Raw genomic sequence first — 21,165 nt, forward strand, 5'->3', positions numbered from 1 at the left:
ATGTTTTTATTTAATTAAAAGAAATCAAATGATGAAAGCTTGAAAAAAAACAATGGTAAATAACAAATGATTAAAACTAATAAGAGAATAAACCTATTAAAATTAATAATAACAGAAAATAATCAAACCAAATATTAAGATTAATAATCAGACAATACTAATTAATACTAATAATAGTTAAAAATGATCAAATTAAATATTGAAATTAATAGTCCAACAAAAAATCATAAGCTTATATGATCAACTGTGAAACGGACTAAAAATCTCGAAGATGGCTGAGCCCAAACACCTTTTAACCTTAATCCTCATTTTAACTCAGGATATTCTTATAAGAACGCAGGTTTGACAATAGGAATGTCAAACCCCATGATTCTTAATTTTGATCCTTGATGAATTAAAACACATAAATTGACTGGGCAAATTTTGGGGTATGACAGCTGCCCCTGTTCAATTTTCTTAAACCTGAAGAGTCAGATAGGCACGTCTGCCTATCGTGATCTAAAGGTAGAAGATGATTGGACACTGAAATGCCCTAAAATTTGCATTTATCGAGGAGAACTTCCGTGGGAGATGGGCTTACAGATGCCACCCAGGGTAAATATCACTCCTTCTTCTCTTTTTTCTCTTTTTTTTTTTGCGAAGCAGATGCTCCCCTTTTTTTTGAACCAGGTGCTTCGATTGTAGCATAGCCTAAAAAGGCAACCTTGTCTTTATGCAGTGTTTATGATGCATGAGATGCATGATGCAGCGAGCTTCTCAAAATAAATGAGAGCGGTGTATGTGTATGAATGAAGTATGTTAGTTGAAATGATGCATGATTGTTAGTTACGTTAATCGAAGTATGTTAGCAATTCTGAAAAGAAAGATAAAACCTTTGATTGTTATTGATGATGTTTTGGAGAAGATCACTGCCGAGGGACTAACGTGATAAACCCAATTGAGAAACTTTTGTAAACCCCTTTGTAAACTCCTTTGTCTGGAAAAGCTCCTAGATGGAATACGTCTTAAAGAAGACTGCCTGGAAAGGCTCCTGAAAAGGAATAGCGAGGACCTTCTGTTGGTTGTGTAATTGGCTTGCTATGGTCAACAAGCTTCCGCAGTTTGTGAACCCCCACTTACTATAGTTCTAGTAAGTCTTCGTAGTTTGTGAACCCCTACTTACCATAGTTCTGGTAAGTTTTCTCGCATTTTGTGAATTTCTCACTTACCATAGTGCTGGTAAGTTACATCGCAGTTTGTACCTCTCACTTACCATAGTTCTGGCAAGTTACATCGCAGTTTGGACCCCAATAGGATTGCTTGCTATAATTCTAGCAAGTTCACCTGCACCGACAGGGTTATCGGCGAATATTATCGCAGAATTTACCTGTTTCACCAGGGTTATCTGCGTGTGTTATCGCAGAATTTACCTGTACCACCAATAGGGTTATTCGCGAGTGTTGTCGCGAAATTTACCTATGTCACCAGGGTTATCTGCGAGTGTTATCGCAGAATTTACCTGTACCACCAATAGGGTTATTCGCGAGTGTTGTCGCGAAATTTACCTATGTTATCAGGGTTATCTGCGAGTGTTATCGCAGAATTTACCTGTACCACCAATAGGGTTATTCGCGAGTGTTGTCGCGAAATTTACCTATGTTATCAGGGTTATCTGCGAGTGTTATCGCAGAATTTACCTGTACCACCAATAGGGTTATTCGCGAGTGTTATCGCGAAATTTACCTATGTTATCAGGGTTATCTGCGAGTGTTATCGCAGAATTTACCTGTACCACCAATAGGGTTATTCGCGAGTGTTATCGCGAAATTTACCTATGTTATCAGGGTTATCTGCGAGTGTTATCGCAGAATTTACCTGTACCACCAATAGGGTTATTCGCGAGTGTTGTCGCGAAATTTACCTATGTAGAATTTTGTTTTGTAAATGCGTATGCATCATGCTTATGCGTTATGCACATGCCCCTATTGTTTGTATAATGCGTATGTGTGAATGCTTACACATGTATATGTTGTATGTATACTGATGAAACGGTCAGACGAGGACTGACTACCAGACGGGAACTGGACTTTGTAATGGTTTGGATTGCCAATAAAAATTGGGCTTTTGTGATATGTATATGCTAATGCTAATGCGTATGCATGTATGCTAATGCTGATGCAATCTCATGGTTTTATCTCCTCAAACCCTTTGAACTTGTTTATTCCATGCTTGCACTTATACCCTGACTATGCTTATGCTGGCTTTGTAATGTTTATGTATGCTTATGCATATGCGTATGCTTGGTTGACGTAATGAGTGGAACGAAGTAATGTCTTCTGTAAGATTACCCGAAAAAGGTCTTTTGAATGGATGTGAATGTTTGTCTTGAAGAAGACCACATAAAGAGTTACGGTGTAATGTATCAACCAATGTATGTAATGCGTGATTTGTATGTATTTGTGTGATGCTCCAACGGTAGGTTATTAATAACCAAAGCGTGTATAGTTCGCTGGAGTTGCAGGTATGTTTGCTAGGATGGGGTGTGATGCTAGCGCGATTTCCCAATACCTGTCTTGTTTGAGCTCGGAAGATCGTAGTTAGGAGAAAGAATTTGTTCGATGTTGTAAAGTGCGAGAACGCCTTTTTCCTTTTGTTGTGTGTCTTGCGGATTTGATATCCATTGCCCCAGTATTTTCATGGAGAAAGATGCTTATGAAGGAAGTGCCCCAGGGAATAGCCTTGTCATATGCTTCGATGTTTAGATTGAAGGGTGTGCCCCTGATCTCCAGGTCATGGAAGGTTATCCATAGTGTTCTATCCTCTGAATTTGAATTCGTCCCATGTCTGACATGCCCCTGTTTGAGATTGCTTTGAGATGTGCCCCAAGTCGTTTGAACCTTAGGAAGACTCCCCCTAGTTAATAGGATGTTCGATTGTATGCCCCTGTGCTCCTTGAAATTTTTGCCCCTGTTTAGGAGAACCCTCTGGATGTGGTTCCCCCGACTCCAAGGTCTTTGTTAGAAATGATCACCTTTGATTAAACCAATTTCGAGATTTCCTCGATGCTAAGTGTATACTCGTAGATGGTGTTGTACCTTTTGAGAAGTAGCTCCAATGGAATGCGTATGCAAGTTTTGAAATCGAAGTCCGTTATGAATTAAGACTGGATGGTTTTGGAAAGAATGCTTGAAGAAGCACATTGGTTAGAGATAGTTTTAACAAACATAGGAGTCAGTATAACAAATCCTGCTTAACATGCTTTCATGGTTAACCTTGCCTCAATTAGGACTTTTAAATGTTGTAACTTGGCCTGGTTCATGTTTCAAGAAACAATGGATATAAGGCTCAAAATTTTATTTATCCCACCCCTTTCTCCTTGATGTTCTCCAGATCCTAAAAATTCTACTAATCCAATGGATGTGCTTTGTTTGCAAGAGAATTGTTTCAGTTCTAATGTTGAGCAAAAGCCTTAGTAGAGATTCAAGCATTGATGGAAAAAAAAGTTGTAAAAATCCAAGCATAGACGAGAAGCTTCGATGATTTAGCAGTCACAAGATTGTACTTTGTATTTTGCCTTTGTTTTTTTATCCCTTATTTTTGCATGAGCTAATTCTTTTGAATTTGACCCATCGGGATGCCCCAATTTTGCCTAAGTCTTTTTGTTTCCTTTGATGGAATTTTCATTTTGACTTAGCGGGCGTTTTTTATTCTTGAAAGATCCTTTTGAGATTGATTCTTGGATATTGCATGTTGTGACTGTTATGTTGATTTTGATTTGTAAGCTTCGCCTTTGATACTTCCTCGATCTTAAATGATGTAATGAGGAAGAAGGTGTTGTAAATGTTACCTCCATTGCTTCCTCAATCTTGGATGAATGCGAGGAAGAAGATATGCTTGAACCTTTGCTTTGCTTGATCTTTTGCTTGGATTGAATGATTCTCTTGACAACCAAAATACACCATTGAATTAATTGAAATCTACCCTGCCCCTGGTTAAAATCAAGGTTTAATTGAAAAAGCAGAAACAAACTCCAACTCCTGGCTCGAGGGGGTAACGAGGGATTAACATCCTTATTTCTCCACTGTTTGGGGATTGAAACAATGCCTGTACATCCTCGGCTCGGTCTTACCTTGAAAGCATATGTTTAGCTGGACTTAGTTATTTGTATTCGTCATTCTCCCTCAAGTTTGTTAATAACCCTAAATTTGAAATTGAAATTCGTAGTAGTGAGTGAATGAATTGATTCCAAAACCTGCATGGTCATCCCATTAGAATTGCTAAATCCGAAGGTACAACTTCTATCCTGAGTAACACTTAGCGATCGTAAGGGTTGGAATTGTGAGCATGGTAAACACCTATTAATCCTAGGGATAATCTCCTTTATAGATCCACTGACCTTGTTTCACTCCTTAGTTCTTTAGACTTGTAGAAGTGAGGGCAACCTCGAATTTTCCTCGGGCATGTCGAATCTGTCGGGAATAAATTTGTTAGCGGTGGGTTTTCGTCGTATCGAAACTTCATGAGTTTCCTTTGACTGAACCTCTTTTGCTTTTCCTAAGGATAATATCACCTATGACCCTTTTTTCTTGTTGTGGGGCTGCCATATGTCGAATTCCCTCCATCGTGGTTATGCCTCTTTGTTCAGGATGTTGCCCCAGTTGGACTAATCCTTTCCCCCAGGTTATCGTAGAGCGTCCTCGAAAGTTTGATATGTTCCAAGATGAACCCCTTTATAACTAGATACATCTTGAGTGTATCTATGAGGGAACTCTTTGTTGAACTAATCCTTGCTCGATGACAACCTTCATTGTATTCATAATCCTGTTATGACAAGGCATGGACATGCGGATGGCATGGCGAAAGACATCCTCTTTTCTTTAGCAAGACTAAGATCTTTTATTCTCCTTGCTCCATAGTCTACGATCCTTTGATTTTTTTTGAAGTGTCGGGAAACCAGCTAGCATGGTAAGTGCGGATGTGGGCGAAGATGCAAATGTAAATGCATGAATGCATGAAAATGCAAATGTACGCGTACGCGAGAGACTCCTTATATTGTAACTCCGTGTATGCAATGCAGACGAGTGACATGTAATCCTAGGGATAGCCTTAGAGGCGACATTAGACCCTCTTGAAATCTTTGCAGGATAAATGTCATGACACGCCAATGGAAATCCTTTGGATTCGAGAGTATGCAGAAGATAGAGGCTAGTGACTGTTCAAGACAGTCACTCAATCTCATGGCCATCGGGAAGCTAATTGACGTGTACCAATGAATTTGTCCCTCGTGGGAAGGTTCTCTATGCGAAACACAACCTATCTAAGGACGATATGGACGAAGAGCAATCCCTACAGGCTAGGGATGTGATGTGTAAATGGAGATCCAAACCCTACAAATTAGAGGGTGCGCGGGAATAAGCATGGAGTGACCGTTCAGGACAGTCACTAGATTTCCTAGCCATCGAGAGGCCAATCGAACGCATGCTAGTGAAGTTGTCCTTCGGGGAAGGACGCGTCGTTGTGAAAACACACGGGTGTGAAAGGAAATCCCTATAGGCTAGGGAGTGCGTAGGTGTAGGCACGAGGTGACCGTTCACGACAATCACTGAATCGCATGGCCATCGAGAGGCCAATTGACGTGCGTTAATGGAAATGTCCTTCATGGGAAGGACGCGTAGTTGCAAGAATACAAGGATATAAAAATAAAATCCCCACAGGCTAGGGGATGCGTAGATGGTGATGTCTTCCGTGGGAAAGACACGGTCTTTAGAAATTAGGGTCCTTACAGGCTAGGGACCATGTAGGGATACCTGCAAAATCGAAACGCATAGATATTCGAAGTATATAAATTGCAAACATATAAAGAGCACAGCAGCACAAAAGTCCTAGGTTCATAGGTTCGACGTAGCGGCTCTAGGGAGCCTACCCTTTTTTGGGAGTGTTCTAGAAGGTCTCATGGGGTCGTTCGTAGCCGCCGAGACTTTTTGTCTCTTTGGATTTTAGAACAACTCATTTTATCCATGAGGTTCGAGTTTTAGGGGTAGGTTCTCGGAGAGATCAGCTAAGTATCCAGTCCAGCCCTCCACAAAGTCAAGCTTCGTTTCGGACCTTTCCAAATACCCAACCCACTCCGAGTGGAGTTATCAGTGAGACTCGTAAGGCGATTCATGTCCCCTTTTGGTCTCAAAGTTAACTCCCACACTTAGGTTTAACAACAATTTTACATATCCCAAAAGATGCAATAGAAATAAAAATATTCATTTAACTAAATATTTAATTAAATTGCAGTAGTGAAATTGCAGAGGGAAAATAAATAAATAAAATTTAAATATTTACTAACCTCGAAATCCGGCTACTTATGATACAAAAGAATGCAATACACAACAAATATTTAAATAAACAGATAAATATTTTAAATGATATAAATAGTTGAAATTACAGATAAATAAATAAATAAAAATTAAATTTTATTTATTTATATTTTTTTTAAAAAAAGATAAACCTTCCTCCAAACCCTAAAAAATGGCAGATTTGCCAAACCCTAAAATGCGCCAAACCTAAACCCTGCCAAAACCTAAAACCTATAGGAGCATAGTATTCACCGTTATGGTTATCCCCAGCAGAGTCGCCAGCTGTAGCAACCTGCCTAAAAATTTCAGCTTTAGAGTCGCCACCTATTCTACCAAGGCGAATAGGAAACCTTACGTAGTTGAGAGATCGGGGTAAGATACTATATTCAGGTCGAGGGAAGGTGTTAGGCGCCCTCAACCCTTTCCTAAAGGCTAACATTTCAAAGATGAAGGTTTGTGGCAAAATATAAAGAAAAGTGACAAACAGAATAGGGTTAATAATTTTAATCATTGACATGATTAGGGTTTGAAGGAAGGGGACTCGCCTTGTTGCCAAGTGCCTACGTATCTCCTTAGGGAGAATCAGAGTCAACGTAGTTCGGGGCACAGGATTGTACGCCTTAGAGTTGATTATAGAGACTGTGTGAAGTTGTTTTGAAATTGTTTTGAGGCTCTTCGAATTGCCTATCGCAGTTTGAATTTGATTTGAAAGGGCATTTTGAGTTGCCCAGGATAAAAATCCTGTAGTATCGTGGTTTAGTGTATTTTAGATGTTTCGGGCGTACAACCCTGATTTGGCACAATTAACCGCAATGATCAATAGGTTTGATCACCATAGTTAAAAGATTGGGGTTTTGCACCATTACCAATTCAAATCGATTGATTCGATTATCACTAATAATAAATTAACGTATTTTATTATTTTATGAATTTGTATTTTTATACTGTTACCTCTCATAACCGATTAATACGATTACAAATAATAACAAATTGATAAGGTATGCTAATCATCATAACCAATAAGATGGTTAAAACCATTTAGCAAAATAATGTTTATTTTAATCTATAGGATTTGATTAATTAAATTAATCGATTATTAACCATCGCGACCAATAGATTTAGTCGAAACGAATAATAAATTAAATCCTAAAACCTTAGCCAGTATTCAATGGGATCGGGCAAACCCTAATATGTGGGTAACTTTTATAGGGTTTTTGTGATTTACAATTAAAGATTAATTAAATAATTAAGTTAATTGAATCGAATAATCAAAATAATCGGGAAAATATCATGATCCTAAAACCTAATCCTAATTCTAATTTATCATCTTAATCCTATTTTAAAAAAAATTAATTAAAACAAACCTTTAATAATAACAAAACAAAATAAATGAAATACTAAAAATATACAAGACAAAACCTGGGCGTGGATTGCCTGTGAACATCTCCTGATGATGCATGATGTGACCTCAGCCTTACAGGCGTTAGATCCAGTCGTGAATGAATCCGACGGTGCATGGATGAGGACGCGTGATGGTCTCACGTAAGCGCTGCATACAGGATTCCTTATCACACTTGTACTTGCAATTGATAAAAAATAGGAGTCTTTAGTAAGACTCGAACCCAGGTCATGTGTCTCGTTGGCATACATGCTTCGCCAATCCAACCAGCTTCATTCGCTGACTTTATTTTGGAGCGAGACGTATTTAATCAATCAATCGACGCTAACAAATGAGAAACGGAACCAGCGCGTGTTGCTCTTCTTCTTCGTGGATATTCTTTTCATAAACACAACAACGTTTCCTTGCTATTGCTATAGGCCTGCAGATTTCAAACGTATAATACCAACATAATAAACCATAAACATGAACCCAGACTAACCATATAGCACATCCCGAACCTTAATAACCTCTTAATTTAACCTGAAAATGCTTATAAACAATTTCCCTAAAATCAAGAACATGAACCCTAGCTATGGTGAATTGTTCAAATCGCAACAATAATCAAATTAACTGTGCAGAAACAATCTTACCACCAATCTAAACATAACTGCATAACCAAAACCTGTTTATGATGCCTCCACGAGCATGATTGAGCATAAGGCAAGAGGACCAAACGTGAGCAAGCGTGGGGGACCATTCCGGGCACTTCGAGTGTCTGCGACCATCAGCTTCAATCCAGGGGAGGTCGTAGTCATGTTATTGATCCTTAAAATCGCTTGAATTCTCCCCAAACTTCTTCTGCCATGGCGCTGGTTTTTTTACGGTTTTTTCAAGCTCGGGGCATAGTTCTCAGCGGCAGACCTCTAAAAAAACCCTGGTGTCTGAATTCAATCAAATATATATGGGGAAATCTCTAGGTTAACAGAATTGAATTCAATCTTATTGATTTTGGTTATTGATTCTTGATTGAAAATCAAATGAAAACTTTCCAATTTTGTGTTGTTTTTCTTTCAAACCAATCTTCTTTCTTTCAATTTCTCACGCTTCATTATAACTTCAAAACTGAATCTTTTTGGTCTCTAGTGAAAAATATTGTTTGTTTTTTTTTCTTTTACTTACCAATAATAATAATAATATAACATGTTTTTATTTAATTAAAAGAAATCAAATGATGAAAGCTTGAAAAAAAACAATGGTAAATAACAAATGATTAAAACTAATAAGAGAATAAACCTATTAAAATTAATAATAACAGAAAATAATCAAACCAAATATTAAGATTAATAATCAGACAATACTAATTAATACTAATAATAGTTAAAAATGATCAAATTAAATATTGAAATTAATAGTCCAACAAAAAATCATAAGCTTATATGATCAACTGTGAAACGGACTAAAAATCTCGAAGATGGCTGAGCCCAAACACCTTTTAACCTTAATCCTCATTTTAACTCAGGATATTCTTATAAGAACGCAGGTTTGACAATAGGAATGTCAAACCCCATGATTCTTAATTTTGATCCTTGATGAATTAAAACACATAAATTGACTGGGCAAATTTTGGGGTATGACACCACGCTCCTCTTCGTTTGACTTTTCCACTACCTTCATCATTTTATTTATATTATTATTAAGTTATCATACTAACAAATACATTGGGCAGCGCAATTGGCAAAGGAAAGGGACATTTGACCGAAAGAGGGTGGGTTCGATCCCCACGTTGAACATATAATTTTTTTCAAGATTTTCTGCAACAGATCCAATGCAGCGACCATACGCAGGACAACGATGCACCTGCAATCCTCACCCTCAGATCTTCATCAAGCTTAAATCCAAGCGCTCAAGGACGCAGCCCCATGGTATACCCTCCAGGATGCGTCACACCGAATCATTGCCCAGCTAAGTTCCTTTCTTTATTTTCCTTTTTATTTTTAAACATCTATTTATTTCTTTTGGTTTTCTTATTTAATTTAAATGTTTTTATTATTATAATAATTTCATATAACTATTAATTCAATCGACACTCGACTTTTCACATAAAACATTAAAAATAATTACTTTTTTATAAGAAAATTATTATTTTTATATATACTTTTAATCAATTAGTTTTAAATATTTGTTAACCTCGAGGCATTTATCAATCCTGATAGCCTTAGGTTTGTTGGTATTTTTAAGCCTGGTAAACCTTGTAGGTCACAATAAGTTTTCTTCACAAACCCTTTAGGGTTTGTAAACTTTTAGGGTTTGTAATCAATTAGGGCTTAGATCAATCAATGCACTAACCTTTTTCTTTCTTTGTTCAAATTTTCAGGATTAATCAAGATTCTCCGATTACGCGCCTTTAATCAAAAAGCTAAGTTTCTGGCTCTTTTTTTTTTAAATATTATTTTAATTTTTATTTTGCCTTGTAATATAAGTTAGGATTTATTTTCAAATGTCGATGAATCTCTCCTACACTCACTGCTATTTATTTTCTATTATTTTCTCAGATGATCAGAGTCAATCAAAGATTCAAAGAAGATCAAGGCGAAGAAGATGTGGAAATTAATTTTTCCCTTTTATTTTTGTGACCCTATAAGGGTTTTCTGTTGTCTTTTAATTTCCCCCATCCCCGCAGGTGTTTATTGTAATAGTGTAGGACATTTATCTTTCCGCCTTTAATTTTCCGCAATTTTAAACTGCGTGGTTAGTAATCTTAGGGAGTGCAAGCCTTTAACAGAATTAGATAACTATAACTATAAGATAAATATTATCTGAATACAATCACGTGATTGGTGCACACACTCACCTCTAGGGTAACCTCTCTTGTTGCCTATTGCCTATTAATTGCTGCCTTGTTGCCTGTTGCCTTTAAATTGTTAAAATAGTCAAGTCCCTCGATTCCGAGGATACCTAAAGCAAGGTTGCCTACAGAGATTAAAAATCATCTAGTCTCTCGAAGTTGCCTCGGTAAAAGATGATTGTCCCAATTGCTAAGGTATCCTCGCATGATGCCTTAAATGACTATTATATCCTTCCCTTAGACTACCTGCCTCTTTATGGCATGGGATAGTCTTATGGCGAACGATTTCTCGATGACCCTTAACATCCAATTGAAAGACTTCCTACCCTTTATGGTATGGATAGATCCTTTCACCCGAAAGACTAAAAGAACAATTTTTCAAACTTTAGGGTAGTTGCTACTAATTGCTTGCTCTAAATTCAAATTACTTTTTACACCTCTTTTTCCAAATCAAAATTCAAAAAGACTACGCTTATTTACAAGCTAAAGTTCTTATCCGAATTTCTATTCATACACTACTTTTCAAACAATTCAAACATTTTCAAAGTGAGCTAAGCAATTAAGAGCCCATGGAAAACCATGGATGCAAAGGGTGCTTTACACCTTCCCTTTGTATAACCTACCCCCCGAACTCAAAATCTTTCAAAGGTCTTTCCTGTTCTTTTTGCCTTTCCGATTGGATAAAATAAAAGTCGGTGGCGACTCTTGCTATCCGCACATTTTCAATTATAAAAAGTCAGTTCACCGTATTACAACGTGGAACTCAGTTAACTTGAGATATTATTATAATTAATTGTTTTTAGGTTGTGTAATTAAAGGTGAAATGAGATTTCTTGTTCAGTGTATGAATCTCTTTGAAAATTGTATTGTGATTCATAGCAAATTATTCCTTTCTTCGACCGACATATATAAATGTTGGACTTCCATAGGAAGATCCTTGTCGTGCTAAAAATGCAATGTAAATGCTGGACTTTGGCAAGAAAATCATTGATTCCCTAAAATAGAAATGTAATTACCGGGCTTTTAAAAGAAGATCCTTGTCGCCATAAAAAAGCTATTTAAATGTTGGACTTCCACAGGAAGATCCTCACCACTCTAAAAAGGAAATGTAACTATTGGCCTTTCATAGGAAGTTCCTTTCTGCCCCTAAAGGGAAATAAAATGCTGGAGTAGTCCAAAAGACCCCTTGAAGTTTCCATGGGACATTCTCTATGTAAACAACTCAACTCAGAGTCTTGCTTAAGGGTGAAATTTTATGGTACAAGATGAACATGTTAATACTGATGTTCCAACATCAGAACATTATATCAAGAAATATGTCGTGACATTTGATCTTGATACAGAATAATAACATCAACCTGTAACTTTTGCAAAAAGATAAATCACAGAATGACAACCAGCACAAATCACAAGTTAAGACCAATGTCTCAACACACGCCATAACGTTAGGACAAATGTCTTTACATTATCTGCTGGTAGAACACATATTTACCAAATAGAAAAGCATGCAGAACTCAATTGCAGAATGGTAAATAACACATAGAATTTTTAACCCAATTTGGTGCAACATCACCTACTATGAGGGCTACCAAGATAGAAAGAAAATCCATTATTAGCATAATTAGTTCAAAGCCTAAACAGTCCTAGTTTACAACTTCTCTCCTAATCATTACCCAGTGCAACTTCTACCTAAAAATCGACATCTACATAAGAAAAATCGACATCTCACTCCTAATCACCATAGTGATAAACAAACAGTCCCAATCCATGTTATTGTTTCAAAGCAAGTCACAATCTTAGTGATAAAACTAATCACAAACTAGTGATAAAAAAATATTAAACTTCTAGTAAAATATACTTAGTATTGCTTCACAGCTTCAACTAAGAACAATACTTGATCTTGCTTAAAAGCTCCAATCAAGAACAATACTCAACTCTATGCTTAAAAGCTTAAAGAGTGAGAACAACAACTTGAAAAACAGAAAAGTAACAATCGGTCTACCACACAGTATCAAAAGATACGCGGGTGACTTACACACACGAGAGAGAATCTCAAAACTTCAGACCCAAGACTTCCCCTAATTTTACAATTGTTAAAATTATTTCATACATTAGGTTAGTTTTCTCTTTAAATAGTCTTCAGTAGTCCATGGGCTTCGAAACCTTTGCCCAATTATTACTTGATCCACACAATGAGGACTGCAACAAATCTGTAGAGAAATCTCTTTGAATTTTGGATTAAATCTTCAAGTTTCCTAAATTGTCAAATCATCCAGTTTTAGAAACTTTAATTTTGTTGGAGATTTGATTCTATAGTTCCAGATTAAATCTTCGTGACTTGTGAAATTATTGAGATATATTTAAAAGAAATATCACAAAATCAAATCAAGTTCGTCAAGATTTAAAATAGCATGTACTGATGCTTTGGTTCAGATTGTTACAACATCTGTCAGAACATCTGACTTCAATGTAAGCTTAAATTCTGTTGTATCAGTATGATCAAGATGTTATGACATCTTGTTCAACATCTGTCAAGAACCATGTTTTAGCAAAATTGTTGCCAATCCGAAAACCATGGACCTAACAAAGGGAATAAACTTAACGTCTCGCTTGAGGGACTTAACTTAAAGTCTCTTCTAAGGGAGTCAATTTAAAGTCTCGTTTGAGGGACTAAACCTAGAGTCTTGCCTGAGGGACTCAATTTATAGTCTCACATGAGAGATTCAACTTAAATTCACTCCTAAGAGACTCAACTTAAAGTCTCTCTCAGAGGGACTCAATTTAAAGTCTCGGTTGAAGGACACTACTTAAAGTCTCACCTGATGTACTCCAGTTAAGTTCTCATTTGAATAGATCATAGGAAGGAAATGCAACTAATTCCTTTGTCATTTCCTAGCGCTAGTGTTTTAGGGACCGTGTATCTCTATATTTGCAAAGGGCCCACAAGGGGCGCCGTGGAAAGTGAATGACGTAACACAACACCTTCTTAATCGCCCGTTTACGAGCGCCAATAATTTGAATGTGACACCATTTTTGAAATATGTCACCCACTCTTTGGATGACTCGCCTGAAGCGTGGAAACATGGGAAGTGACATGTCCCAGTTCATAAGGGTGCAAAGATGAAGTCAGGGGAAAATTACTCACATTTTCCTGAATTATAATAGATTAAATGTGCCTTTCCTACAATTATAGAAGTGGTTGCTACTTACTGGGAGTCTAAGGTCAAAGCTCAGAGATTTTATAAATACCTCAACCCTAAGGTTAGAAAAAATCTTATGACACATATATCACATATAGAGCTTCTCACATCCCTACGTGAGCTAGCTCTAAACATCATAACAACCCCTAAAAAGCATTTAACAACCCTATATCACTAGGAATTGTCACATATTGTATTTTTAACAAGTACAAATGTTATCTTTAACGAAGTCACAAAAATAGCGAAAGAGGTGAAGAAAAAGAGTATTTATTTTAGTCTAAAAATGGTATCTTTCTAGGTAGATCAAAGGTAAACTCTTGCATCTTCACTAAATGTCTTCAGAATTTTGTATTCTTTTTGCACCTTTAGAGGATCAAGTGTATGTCTTGGTTCAGAGATAAGTTTTGTCTTATGATCTTTTGGTGTTCTTTTGATGAGATATAATATGTTGATGGTAAACCTGACCGCTTGAGATCTAACATATTGTCAATAAGAAGGATTTTTCACTGTAACTTAAGTTCTTATCTATGGGACCTCTTTGTTTTTACGATGATTGTTTAGGTGTTTATTTTTTATGTTACCATTTTGACACTTCTTGCACATATTTTTATTGTACTTATATATTATTATTTTCTTATATATTATTATTTTTTATTAAAAAAAACGAACAAATTCTCAATTTTTTTAAAAAAAATTAATTTTTATTAAAATAGAGATTATAAGTGTTTTTAGATTTTAAATTTAATTATGACAATATATAGGGGGTGTCTAGAGGATGAAAAATTAGGAGCAATACATAGATGAATGAATGAAGAAGCAAACAACAAACAATACCAATGTGAAGAATAAATAAAAATGTGGGTTTGTGTATTTTGACCAAGTGCATCGTCTACAGTGCTGTAGTTTGAATGGCAAACCAAGATGTGTGGGCGTGAATGAATGCAATATGCCATTGTATTGTGTGCTTGTGAAGTGAAAGACTAACACTAAACAGTAGGAGTGGCCTTTCCTTGCACATAGGGGCCCAATCATATGCCATATTAATGCTTCTTTGTATTGTCATTTCTCATATTTTATGTAGAAAGAGACACACAACTGTGAGTGAGGGGAGTGTCTCTGTCACCATCATCTGTTGTTCGTCTATATATACTCTGAGTGAGAGGATGATGATAACGTTTGCACGTACTCATCATGGAACATTTACACATCATTTCAGACACTGATTGAACAACTTTAAAAGAGTTTTATATCTCTCATAAAATATTTCAAATCAAAATGAGTAGCGACTGTTTGATTTTGTTAATTTTTATGTTTGGAAATTATTCATAAAATTATTTTTATGAAACTGTTGGCACTTAGACTATGTACAATGGTTACATTATTCAACACCCTACTTTTTCACTTTTTATCTTCCACATCATCTTCTCTCTCTTCCACCTAATAATTCAACACCTATTCAATTTTTTTCACTACAATGGTTTTGTTTAATAAAATTCAACACCCTACCCCACATCATATTCTTATTTTCTTTTAAAGTTTTGTTTTTATGATTATATATTAATATCTATTATCAATTAAAAGTGAATTTTTTTTATGAGTCCAAATCAAATGAACCAAGTCTCTATTTATAGAGGAAAAAAAATAATGAATTTTGATAAAAATAAAAATAAATAAAAAATTTATTTACTATGAAATAATTAATTTTAAATGATTAAAAGAAAATAAAATCTAAATAATCACAATAACCAATAAAATTGTGTAAAGTGTTGCATGTGGCCCCACTTTTTTCTCATTCAACATGTTGAATCTTTTCAACACCAATTAATCGACATCACATTAAACACCTCATTCAACAAACCATTGTAGACATTCAACTATTGAATAATTTTTTCAACACCCCCATTGTAAATGGTCTTATGATTGCATTAGTAATATCACTCTCATTAGTTTTACTAACAACAGGTAAAATACTGACAATTACTACATGAAATATACAAAGAGACACACACACACACACATATATATATATATATATATATATATATATATATATATATATATATATATATATATATATATATATATATATATATATATATATATATATGTTGGAACATTATGCATATATTCCAATATAGGGAGATGAATTGAAAAAGTTCATTAAGTCAAGTCCCACATTGTATATTAGTTGAAAAAACTCCTTAGTCCCACATTGCTTAGATTAGAAATCTTGGCTAATTTACTTCATTATATAAGGAAGTCACTTGTTTTATTCCAAAACACACCAAAAACTTATTATGAGTTTTTCCTTCCTCATTCTCATAACTTTGCGGCTTTCGAATTGTCGAAGCGTCAACTTCTCCCCCTTTCTTTCTACTCGTTGAATTTTCCGAGTACTTTCTTGAATTCTCATTAGAGAATAATGTTAATTTCTCCTCATTTGAGTTGAGAAATTATCAAGTATAATTTTTCTTGGATTCTCTTTAGAGAATTAATTATTGAAATTTCTTTTGGTTTGAGAAATTACTACGACTGATTGTTATACCAGATACTAAGATGATATGTATACCATATTTGAATGGTCTTAGTACCATCTGAGGGTGTATTTCTAGACCGATTATCTACCGTGCAAGTAGTAATCGTATAGTATAGAACTGGGTTGTTTTATCCTGGAGGCGTCGTGGTTATTAAGAGCTTCTTTGCATAATTTGGGCAGTACCGCGAAACGTCTTAAAGAAAGCGTACCGATCCGTGACTCGACCCGGTAATTTCTTCGGTGGCAAACTTTTTAGAACTGTGATCCAACAATTTTAAGACGTTTCGAATTGCCATGGCTACTGAAGAAATTATTGGTACTTCTGCGGATACTTTCTTTGAAAAACTATTGATGTTTGAGAAATGTCACTTCAAATGTTAGCAAAACAAATGATGATTTTCTTCTTAATATTGAAAAATATAGCTAACATTCTGACCGAGGACATTCTGTTGCTCCTTCTGGATCAATCGAACGAACTAACTGTAAGAATCCGAGCATTCCAAAGGAACACGTAATAGTGTTGAAGTTGAGTTTGTTCCACAGGTTAAAGCGAACAATTTACAGCTTAGGAAAGAAATCACCTTATAGAAAGAATGATTATAACATTCTGAATGGAATCACAAATGATCTGTATGACTATTACAGTAACTGTGATACTTCAAAATATGTTTAAAAGGCTCTGAAAAACAAGTATGACATTGAAGAAGCTGGAGAACAGAAGAATGGTTTTAGCAACTACGTGAAGTATCAGATGGTAGTTAAAAGGTCCATAGAAACTCAAAGTCACGAACTTCAAAAGATTGCTCATAAGGTATGTATTTATAAGCAATTAGAATTTCTTTTATTATTGACAAACTGCCCCTAGTTTGAAAGTTTTTAAGAATTATGTTTTGTTACAAAATAAAATTATTTTTTTAGAGACTGATTATTCTCATTAAAGAAGAATATCATAGACATGATTAAATAGAAAAGTCTTGGTTGTTTTAAACAACAAAAAGAAATTCGGTGTGGTTCTGAAGTCATATGGCAAATCATTAAAGAATTAGAACCGCAATATTGTGAACCGAATTAAGAATGGGAACCCTTCTATGGCCCTAGTTGCTCCAACTAGATAACAACCACCACCTCAAAGAAATGACGTTGTTTTCCTTTTGTTTCAACTGTGGAAAACTAAGTCATGGCTAAGAAATGTATCTTGTAATGCTTGAACTTAGTGTAGCCCGTAATGCACGAGTTAACCTGGCTAATGGAAAATTTATTCATATGATCATTGAAATCAACATGGTTGATAGATTTGATGGTTGGTGGATAAACACAGTCGTCTCTCGTCGTGTTTGTTATGATCGTGTTATGTTTAAAGCATACACGAATACTAAAGATAAGAAAGTGTTGTTGGGAGATGCCCACACCACTAATGTTGTCGATATTGGAGAAGTGGAACATGGTCCACCTATGAAAAGACTTTAATCTTGAAGAATGTCATGTATACTTCTGATATTATAAAGAATCATGTTTATGTTTTTTCTTCTTCTTATAAATAAGGAAATATTTAGTCAATTTATTGGGGTAGATTTGTACGCCATTATCATAAAGAATGATATTTTTGTGAATGAAATTGATAAGTTTAAAAACTTTGTAAAGAATTTGAAAATGATTTAGTAAGAATTTGTAGTGATAGGTAATATGTATGATTCTAGTTTATTTAATAATTTTTATAAATAACATTGAATTGTACATGAAACGACTGCTCCATATTCTCCTGAAATAAATGGTAAAGCAGAAACAAAGAATAGAACTCTTACTGAATTTTTTGTTGCAATTATGATGAATTTTGGTGCTGCACCTCACTAGTGGGGGGAAATTTAATTTACTGTTTGTTATGTCCTGAATAGAGTTCCCAAGTCAAAGAGTAATATATCTCCTTATGATATATTAAAGAAAAGACAACCAATCTTGTCTTATTTGAGAACTTGGGGATATCTGGCTTATGTCAGAAATCCGGATCCGAAACGAGTTAAACTCGCTAGTAGAGCATATGAATATGTATTCATTAGATATGCAGCAAACAGTAAGGCATATAGGTTTTATGACCTAAATGCAAAAGCGATCATAGAATCAAATGATGTTGATTTCTATGAATACGAATTTCCCTTCAAATTGAGAAATAGTGGGGGCACTCAATCGAGTCACATTCTTGTGATAAGAAGCACGGAAAGCAACAAAAATGTAGAAATAGAACTTCTACGAAGTAAAAGAGCAAGAGTCTCTAACGATTATGGGCCTGACTATGCGGCCTATTATGTAGAAGAAGATCCAATAAATCTTCAAGAAGCTTTGTCATCTCTGGATGCAGACTTATGGCAAGAAGCTATTAATGATGATATAGATTCTCTAGAATCTAACAAGACCTGGCACTTAGTAGACTTGGTTCCTGGTTGCAAACCAATCGGTTGTAAATGGGTTTTGAAAAAGAAACTAAAACCTGATGGAACTATTGATAAATACAAGGCTTGTTGTAGCCAAGGATTTTAGACAAAGAGAAAATGTATATTTCTTCTACACCTACTCTCCAGTCACCACTAGAATTACATCCATTAGGGTACTTATCTCAATTGCTGCTATTTATAATTTTATAGTACACCAAATGGATGTAAAAACAACTTTTTTAAACGGTGACTTAGAAGAAGAAATCTATATGGAACAGCCGGAAAGTTTTGTGATCCATGGACAAGAAAACAAGGTATGTAAGTTAGATAAGTCCTTGTATGGATTAAAACAAGCTCCTAAGCAATGGCATGAAAAGTTTGATAACTTAATGATATCAAATGGGTACAAAGTGAATGAAAGTGAAAAATGCGTTTATTACAAATCTGAGAATCGCATTTGCACTATCATATGTCTATACGTAGACGATCTACTCATATTTGGATCAAACATTCATGCTGTTAATGCTATGAAATCATTGTTGTGCAACAACTTTGATATGAAAGACCTTGGAGAAGCGAGTGTGATTCTTGGCATCAAGATCACAAAATCCGAACGAGGAATTTCTTTGGATCAATCACATTACCTGAAAAAGATCTTAAAGAAATATAAATACTTTGATTGTAAACCTGTATGCACACCATATGATCCAAGTGTGAAATTGTTTAAGAACACTTGTGAAAGTGTCAGACAAACAAAGTATACGAGCATCATTGGCAGTCTTAAGTATGCCACTGATTGTACTAGACCCGACATTGCATATGTCGTAGAATTGATATGCAGATTTACGAGTAGACCGAGTAGCGCGCAATGTCAAGCTATTGAGCGAGTCATGAGGTACCTTAAAAGGATCATAGATATCAACCTACTTTATCAGAGATTTCCTGCTGTACTTGAAGGATACAGTGATGCATATTAGAATACCTTGTCTGGTGATTCCAAAGCTACTAGTGGCTATGTATTCAACATAGTTGGAGGAACTGTATCTTGGAAATCAAAGAAGCAGACTATCCTGGCTCAATCCACGATGGAGTCAGAAATGATCGCATTAGCAAATGCTAGTGAAGAAGCAAGTTGGTTAAGATGCTTGCTAGCTGAGATTCCCTCATGGGAAAAACCTATGTCAGTTGTATTGATCCATTGCGATAGTACCGCGGCTATTGCAAAAATTGAGAACCATTATTATAATGGTAAAAGACGTCAAATAAGAAGAAAGCACAACGCCTTTAGAGATTGTATCTCTAAAGGAGCTGTAAGAGTGGATCATGTACGCACTGATGAAAACTTAGCAGATCCTTTGACGAAAGGATTAGCTAGAGAGAAAGTCCATAATACATCCAAAAATATAGGACTAATGCCTATACATAAATGAGTTGCTCATGATGGTAACCCGACCTAAATGACTGGAGATCCCAAGAAATAGGTTCAATGGGTGATAACAAGTTGTGAGTAATATGAGGCGATCATGCTAAAGTAAATAAAAGAAGTATGAATCCTGAAGTAATAAGAGGATGAGATAATAGAAACTCTTAATGAGATCTATACTCTGTATGAGGGAGTACCTAGGCTACAGGAGTACTCTTGATAGACTCACCTAGGTGATTGTGGAACTGAGGCCGGTTCCTATGGAATTTCGAGGCAGAATTCCTAGAGCCTTAACTAAACCGGGATACACGTGCAGGGCCATTAAAAGCACGGGCTATTAAGAATACACCTTAAGAAAAGGTTGTGTGCGGGTCTGATGTCTGAGATAGAGTTCAAGACAATAGTGTCACTCTTGTTGAATCGGAATCCTACTTGCTACGCAAAGGTTCAAGTCGTAGACACCTCTGCTTATGCACAATCTTAGAAACGTCTGACGTTATTTCTGAAACACTATTTTAAATTCAAGTGTGGGATTGTTGGAACATTATGCATATATTCCAATATAGGGAGATGAATTGAAAAAGTTCATTAAGTCAAGTCCCACATTGTATATTAGTTGAAAAAACTCCTTAGTCCCACATTGCTTAGATTAGAAATCTTGGCTAATTTACTTCATTATATAAGGAAGTCACTTGTTTCATTCCAAAACACACCAAAAACTTATTTTGAGTTTTTCCTTCCTCATTCTCATAACTCTGCCTCTTTCGAATTGTCGAAGCGCCAACTTCTTCCCCTTTCTTTCTACTCGTTGAATTTTCCGAGTACTTTCTTGAATTCTCCTTAGAGAATAATGTTAATTTCTCCTCATTTGAGTTGAGAAATTATCAAGTATAATTTTTCTTGGATTCTCTTTAGAGAATTAATTATTGAAATTTCTCTTGGTTTGAGAAATTACTACGACTGATTGTTATACCAGATACTAAGAGGGTATGTATACCATATTTGAATGGTCTTAGTACCATCTGAGG

Source organism: Vicia villosa, linkage group LG7 (assembly GCF_029867415.1).
Source record: "Vicia villosa cultivar HV-30 ecotype Madison, WI linkage group LG7, Vvil1.0, whole genome shotgun sequence".
NCBI lineage: Eukaryota > Viridiplantae > Streptophyta > Magnoliopsida > Fabales > Fabaceae > Vicia > Vicia villosa.